This window comes from Stylophora pistillata, chromosome 2 (assembly GCF_964205215.1).
Source record: "Stylophora pistillata chromosome 2, jaStyPist1.2, whole genome shotgun sequence".
Classification (NCBI taxonomy): Eukaryota; Metazoa; Cnidaria; class Anthozoa; order Scleractinia; family Pocilloporidae; genus Stylophora; species Stylophora pistillata.
The window spans coordinates 14,051,002-14,059,277 of NC_142520.1; the positions used below are offsets into that span (position 1 = coordinate 14,051,002).

An 8,276-nucleotide genomic window follows, 5' to 3' on the forward strand; every position below is an offset into this window, starting at 1 on the left:
AACGAGCCTCACAAGTTTCTGGCACCAAGCTGACTTTAATCGTTTTGTTCCTCGCACATCAAACGGTATTAAAAGGTAAAAAGACACAGTAGCCTCCCTTTAGCTCTACGATTTGCTCAGGTAATTTTACCTGAGTACCTGCCTGAACTAACTCAGTTCTTCGAGGCTAAAAGCTACCGCTGAGCTTTGTTTTCAGTACACTACTCTCCTCTCGGAATAGGCAATCCGGGAACACATTATCTCCGCACCGGTTCGGTGCTGTTGTCTATGTAAACATTATTTTCTTCACAATTATTTCAGGGTTCAGTGAAGTGCTCTAGTGCCAGCCCCTCACAATTTAAAAACAAAATGGTGGATCGCTGACCTATTCTGAAATGATGTGGAGGATAAGTTATCCCGCGGCGCGTCTAATCGTTGGTATGCTACTAATCCTTGCAGGATTTCCTATTCTTGTTTTCCGGGTATATCGTCGACAGGACGAAGGGGGGTTCAAAGCCGTCATTTCTATCACTTCTGCTACATCTGGTGCATGGGTAAGTTTGGGCTCTTGGCTCTGGAGCTGTTACAGTCATTCGAGAGCCTCAGTCCGGAGAACATTTAATCTAGCTACGAAACAAAGACCAAACTGAGCAACTGATCAGCGATGGATTTGGCATAAACGACCTACACGTTCAACCCAGTCCGCCGCAAGGACAGTTCACTAATGTATCTATTATAGGCCTTAGCGTCTATATCGAAGATGCCTCGACCATCAACGGGAACTGGAGAAGTTCGGAGAAATTAAATCGGAAGTCATTCGACTTAAATCCAAGTTAGGTTACGATCTAGCAGTAGTGGAAAAGGTACGCATGGTTCTTACAAAGCCAAGCGTGCCATAGTCGCTCAAAATAGAAAGCAAATGGTGTCGTGTGATACACAATAACCAGAAGCCCATATGCAGCTTATGTCATGATGATGGACACCGACGCAATGAACTGGTCCCACCGTCGATTGTTTTACGTGCAACGAGACGGGCCACGTTAGAGCGAACTGCCCTAATCGCCCTACAGATAACACTACACCAACCGAGACCGAAATCGCTCAGGACGAACGCCGAATGCACCCCGAAAAAATCCTGCGCCAAGCGGCTGAGACCGACCGTGATCTGCGCGACCGCCACAACCAGGCAGACCTTGTATACGCCGAAGAACTCGACGAGGAATTTCTCGACGCTAAAAATGACCCAGACGACCCCACAGATGACCCCGACATGGAACAAGACCAAGCTACCTCACACCACAACAACCAGAAGAAAATAAATCTCTACAAACCAGGCACCAAACGAGGGCTAAATATCTCTTCAGTTGAAGACCACGTTAAATCCCGACGCCAGCGCCTCAAACCAACCCTTAATCTCGAAGCCAAAAGACCTAACACGAATGAGAAACAACCGGAGCCTGCAACCCGCGAAGATAATTGTCAACACCCTCAACAAGAACAGTATTAATTATGGGACGCTCTACATCAGGTTTGCTTTCCCCTCTTTCACTTTACACATTCATTTTAGCTAGTATATAAGCTCAAGGTCTTCGTTCGGCCGACCGACGAAATACCGCTTTTATTTTTTTCCAGCGCAAACATTTGGATATAATTTTTTTTCAAGAAACGCATTGGACGGAGACGTGACAACCACTATAGAACATGAATGGAGCGGTAAATGTATCCAATCATGCGGGGACCTGTCAAACCCACCCCGGGGAAAAGGCTTTTCGCACTTCAACAATACCCTTTTAGACAACGCTGCCTTTAACGCTGACCTCATCGCCTTTTGGCAAAACTGACTTACAAAAAAATCTGACTTTGCTAACTTGCTCACTTGGTGGGATAAGGCAAAATTCCATTTTAAACAAATCGCAATCTCACACGCATCCAAACTCAGAAAAACCTCTCAAGCAAACCGCCTCAATCTTAAACAAAAACTAACTCATTGGAAGGAAAAATCCACTTCCGTTGCACCTCACCACATCGAAAAATTTCTTAGTGCCAAAATGACCTCCGGTTATTCGAAATAACAGAAGTCCAAGCGCTCAAAATTCGAACTAAACCTCGTCACACTTAGCCCGAAGAAAACAGCTCGAAATACTTCTACAACTTAGAAAAATCCAAACAGGCAAATCAAACCATTAAAATCCCCACGAAAGATAATTTAGTCACAGAAGCCGCCGATATTCCCGCCGAAACACGAAACTTTTACAAACACCTCTATTCAGCCGAACAGATTGACGAGCAAGCCTAATAAGAAATTCTTAATATCGCAAACCCCCATCTTAAACTAGAAGACCGGAAAAAGTGCGAAGGTTTAATTATTACAGCCGAAATCACCAAAGCAATTAAGTCCATGGAGCTAAACAAATCACCCGGCCTTGACGGATTGACAACTAATTTCTATTTACACTTTTGGAATATCCTTTCGCCTGAGCTAACTGCAATATACAATTACGCGTACAATAGTGGGGAGCTCTCCCTTTCTCAGAGACGAGCAGTGATCAATTTAATCTTCAAGAAAGGCGATCGCACCAGACTCTCCCAATGGCGCCCCATCTCCCTCTTTAACTCAGATTATAAAATATTGACCAAAGCCCTCGCAAACCGCCTAACCTCCGTCCTCCACACGATTATTCACTCAAACCAATCTGCTTGCATTTCTTCGCGCACTATCAATGATAACGCCAGCCTTATTCGTGATGCCATACTCTACGCAAACAACATCGATACTACACTTGCTTTAGTCTCAAGTGATCAACTAAAGGCCTTCAATAGAGTCTCCCATTCCTTTTTATTTAAATCTCTAAACTCGGCCTCGGACCACGGTTCATCAAATGGTTTAAATACGTATCTAATACCGCAGTTCAAAATATATGAACTTCATATATTCATTGTATCTCATGGTTTAAACTCTTGTACAATAACGTCATGAGTAGTGTCAAAGCCAATGGTTGGTTAAGCGCATTCATAACGCTTGAGCGGGGACTGAGACAGGGTTGTCCATTGTCCGCCCCACTGCAAATCATAACGACAGAAATAATGGCCTCACACATCCGAGCAGATCAAGATATTCAAGGCCTCTTACCACCCGGCTCAAAGGAGGAAACTAAGCTCTCTCAATATGCGGATGATACCTTGCTCTTGCTTACAGACGAGGAATCCGTCCGACACGCTTTCCTCACAGTGCAAATCTTTTATGGCCTCTAAATTCTGGACTGTATTGTGCATCTTTCAATATAACTTTTCATTTAATCTGTCCCTATTCATCTCACGGCTCCATAATGGAGTTGAAACCCACTGCCCTGCGCCTTACTTCATCGCCTTGTTGACTAAATTAATAATCTTTACCAAATAAAAGAATGAGAGTGTATTCGAAGGTATGTCTTGTCAACAGGCTAAAAGGTATCCTGAAACATTGAGTTTATTTCAAACAAAGGTAGCCAACGCTACATAAGCGTTTATAACGCATATAAACAATTATGGTTGCATCAATATTTTCCCGCAGATGTGCTTAATGGGTCTGGTTGGTCTTTGCAGATGCTTAGGGAAGACTCAAGTAAGTTGATAAATACTGCAGAAATATAGCTAATTAATTAAAAAAAAATAACAAAAAAAAAACAAAAACAAACAAAAACAAAGCAAAGCAAAGCAAAGCAAAGCAAAGCAAAACAAACAAACCAAAACAGAACAAAAGTTTCGAAATACTAAAGATGGATTACAGGAAAGAATAGAGTTTTCATGCAGTTATTTTTGTCGTGAAGGTTTTGATTAGAAAACTTAAGAATGTGCAAGATCAAGAACAGTTATTCCTTACAAACACCTTCCGTGAAAGATCATCTTGACCTAAAAAGGATGATTAATTGATTTTTATGCAAAGGGGCTTGAAAATTTGTTTCTTCGTTACATTTCCTTTATGGAAAACGCAATCCAAATGAACACAGGCTGAAAAAATAATCCGTGCATTTTTGACTTCAAATTTAACTTATTTTTGTTACATCTCCAGAGTTACATTATATGCTACTACGGCTACAACACTTGCACATCAGTGTTGGGTTGTGCCTCGATCATATCCTTCACTTCCTACTTTTTGGGGAGCAATGAAATTAATTTTGGCGTCATATTCAGCTTAGCAATCATTGGTTTACTTTTGGGACCTTTGGCAGCCATCTTTCAATGTGTCAAATTTCGAACAGAACAGGTAAGTCTCAATTTTCTAAGAAAATAAAAGGAAAAAAAAGAATGGCCTCTATATAGAGAATCCTAGGTGTTAAATTGCATTTTATCTATTTATTAATTAAGGGTAGCATCCAAATGTTCTTAATGTGTATAAATTTTATACCTTGTAAAAAATAATATGGTTAACATCAACAATCAGATAAACATTCCAGAGGAGCTTGGCATATTAGCTATATTGCAAAGCAAGAAATTCTTATCAATATTGAGCGGTAATTATCTCACGACATGTCTAACTGCTAATGAAGCAATAGCTAAAGCTAAAAGATGTCAAACAACTGAGTGTGAAGCGATGTTTGAGTTCTTTCTCCAGCGAGCTGTGATTTCCTGGGCCAAAGTTAAAAACTCAGTTTCTGCCCATGTTTATATCGTGCAAAATTAAAAAGTGGGTTCATTTTCCAACTAAAAGATCCACAAGATCCATGAACTAGGATTATCTTCTCTTTCAAATAGCCTTGAAAAGATTTGATAGTTTTCAGTGGACAGAGTTTACAACTACACTCACTAGCACTTCTCAGACTTGTAATTATGATAGATTTTTATTACATAAACTGCGGTGTTTTACAAAGGCTTTCAGCCCTAAGAAAATAGAGTCCTAACAGTACTGCACACATGTAAGATCACAACAACTCTCTACGTGTGTGTTATATTGCCAGTCAGTTGAAGAAACGTGATCGCCTTTCACACTACCGGTCTGTTTTCGTGAATGATCCCCGTTCTCAATCCAAAGTTGTTTGTAATGATTTTCTTGGAGTATGGCTGCTTAAAGATTCGTATCCCTTATAGAGATTGACACTCAAAATTTCCCAGAAACGGAAGTAAATAAAATATGAAACAAAAAAAAAAGGCAGTTACAGCCTTGGTTTCGATGCTGGTATTTCTCGCGGCTTTGAAGGAAAATCGACAACAGGAGATTTGGCCGAGGCCGATTTGTCCTTGCACCTGAGCAGATTTGTTTTGTCGGTAACGAAAAAGGAAATAACGGAAAATTTTATGACTTAAAAGTTACTCCCATCGTCTGTCTTTCTTATGATTCTACGTAATTTCCGACCATTGTTACGTATATCCTATGTATCTCATTTACTGAATAAGTCGACTTTTCTTATCACCGGCATGCTATGGTGTTCCAATGTTCTGTGTTTTCACACGGTTACATGCTCACATATTTCCACGATCAATCACTCCAGTTGCGATACATTTAGTTGATAATACTGTCAAATGGACTACTCTCCTCCGTTTATTGTATACTGTACCTCACACTTAGTTTACAATGTAAACATCAGGAGCAGGGAGTGGCGAGTGCAACGAATATTGGATCGAATTCAGCTACAAATCCTTCTGCAGGGCAGGTTCCAATTTCTCCGCCATACGAGCCAGGACACAACACATCTCAAAATGATCAGGTAACTATGTGTGTCATCGCTTGATGCCGGTTTCGATCCCCAAAAACTCCATTGCAAGGAGTGCCCTTAATAACAGATGAGATGATTTAGAGATATCTCCAGAAAATGAGAACTCAGCCATTGTTAACGTTCTTCTGATTTTTTTTTTTTTTTTCTCAGGTATCTCGTAATATTTTAGTTGTGGATATTGGTCTAGATGAGTCGCTTAATGAAAGTGAAGAGCCTCCCCCACCATATGACGTCACATTACAAGACCAAAACGTAGGATTTATAAATAAAAAGTTATTCTTTAGGAGGTAATTCCAGACTTGCTTAAGAATTGCTTTTCCACAGATAGTTAGAAGCTGTGAACAGCCACTTTCATAGGCCCGTTGGATAATGAACGTTGACGAACGTTGTTTCGCAAAATAATATGAGGAATGCCAATGCATCATGTTGATCCTCGTATCAAGAAATGGTCTATTGTTCCGGCTCAATTTCACACATTAGGTAGTAAACAATAGTCCTTTTGTTCTTTGTAGCGCTTGGGGACTTTGGCCGAAGCGACGGGAGAAAGATCGTGACTAATCGGAAAAAAATCTTTGGCATCACAATTAAGCTTTTTTGGAAGAGTAGGTAGCGCATATTTGCACATGACAGGTAAATTGTCACCGGAGTACCCCAAGGGAAAATTAAATGCTGATTTAGCCGCTTCGGAGAAGTGGGTAGGGTAAATATGTCTCGTCGAGTCAACTCTCAACGGTCTACACCTGGAAAAAAAATGACCGCTAATGTGACAATGCACACATAGAGAATTCAAAATACGTTGTGTCTCATTCAGACCACCTCTGTCCGTATAAATCTTTCTCCAGAAACTGTCATAGTTCTAAACTAAAGTCGTCATAGTTCTAAACTAAAGTCTAGTCTTTCCGAGCGTTTAAAATTCCCGCTCGTATGCTAATCGGAAACTTCGACAAATCCCTCATGTGTTCTGAAGCTTTTGCGCCTTTGTTCAAAAATGGCCATATAGGGTCATTTTTCGCTTGTCTAACAAAGCCTATTGTTATCAAATTTGAGCCACTTTTCTTGATACGTAATCACCAGAAACGACTTTGTAAGGAGTACTCCTTCTCGGAGCGGGTTTTCAAAAGGGGGTAAGCCAGTAGCTAAAGGCCCTATGTCCCTTCTCTGTTTAGCCTGCGAGTAGGCTTACATACTTAACTTTCGTGTAGGTTTTCACACGAGTGCGTCACGAGTCGGCAGTTTAAGCCTCAGGGGAGAGCCTCCCATCGTTTTGCGAATTTCCCACCCACGAATGCTGTACTCTAATTGTTCAGAAAAGACAGGCAACTTACATATGTATCATAAACAGGTCTCATGAAACGGCTCCTTTTCGATTCCTCGAGTACTTCAATTTACACTGCCGGGCCTCTAAATCTCAAATTGATCGGGGGTGTGGGAAAGGTGGCATGCCCCAAAAGAAAAAAAATAAATAAATAAAAAAAAAAAATAAATAAAGAAATACAAACACTTGTTTCTTCCCATCTTAGAGATGAAGCGTCTCCTAGATACCTCCACCAAAAGAGGGTCTCTTCTATGCTATTCTAATGTTCCTAGGTCTTTTGTAATTTTCTACTCGTGGCTACAAATCCAGACCCAAGTGAGGAGCCACCCCCATCATATGAAGACGCACTACAAGACGAACACGTTAGTAACTAATTTCTTACTAACTATACGAGTATTAATCCATGGTTAGCAATGATACAGGTTCTTTCTTTCCTCTGCTCGCTTGGATAACGTTTCGTGTTGCATAATTACAGGAGAATTACTCAAACATGCCCCTGGAATACTCTGCTGCTGTATCGTAAAATTTTTTGTAGTAGCCTTAATACATATTTACCCCCTGGGAGGAATGTTTTTGATAACAACAAAGTAGTTTATATAGATTTGTATGCGACAAACTCTACTTAAATTCCCACCAATTGTTACGTCAATGGAAGCCCATCGATGGTCTTTAAAGGAGAATCGGCTGACTACACAGCCACTGCAAAAGCTCTATTCAAATGGCCAAGAGAAGAAACCTGGGAGCAAACTGGAAGATAGTTAGTCTATACTTCTAGATTTGTGAAGCCTGAATTCTGCGTAACGGCTCTGAGTATAAATATAAATGTTGATTTTCATATACAAAACAACAATAATACTTGTTGTGTTGCTCAGTTACAGTTAGCAGTCTCTGAAAGGGCGTCTTCTGTCGTGGGAGCAGGAAATGGAATTCGCCAACCTGAGATAGCTCCACCACCCTATGATGAAGATATGCCTCAAAGTGAACGGGTATAAATGACAGACTTCTATCGAGGAGAATGGAATCGTCGTAATATTGTGACATTTAAACGACAGGAGCGTTTACGCGTCAATAAATGTTCCCCCTCCTTCCCTATCTCTAGACTATTATGTACTTTTGATCAAGCAATGATCAGTGCAATGATTAATGCAATAGGTTTTGTTTCCTATAACAATGCTCACTTGTCCTGCTCTCTTTTATCTCTCAAGGACAGTCCCAGATTGTACGTCCTGGTCCATATCTGAAGAGACTGTAATTATGATAAGGGCCGACCAAGTTGAGCTTCCTCCCCCTGA

At 40.7% G+C, this 8,276-nt stretch overlaps 1 long non-coding RNA gene across 1 annotated transcript; it reads left to right on the plus strand.

Moving 5' to 3' along the window:
* The first annotated feature begins 5,809 nt into the window (after positions 1 to 5,809).
* LOC111345364 (uncharacterized) lies at positions 5,810 to 7,971 on the plus strand. The gene is made up of 3 exons (XR_002696269.2): positions 5,810 to 5,921; positions 7,257 to 7,346; positions 7,857 to 7,971. It is a non-coding gene; the product is annotated as an uncharacterized LOC111345364 (long non-coding RNA).
* Positions 7,972 to 8,276: the final 305 nt, after the last annotated feature.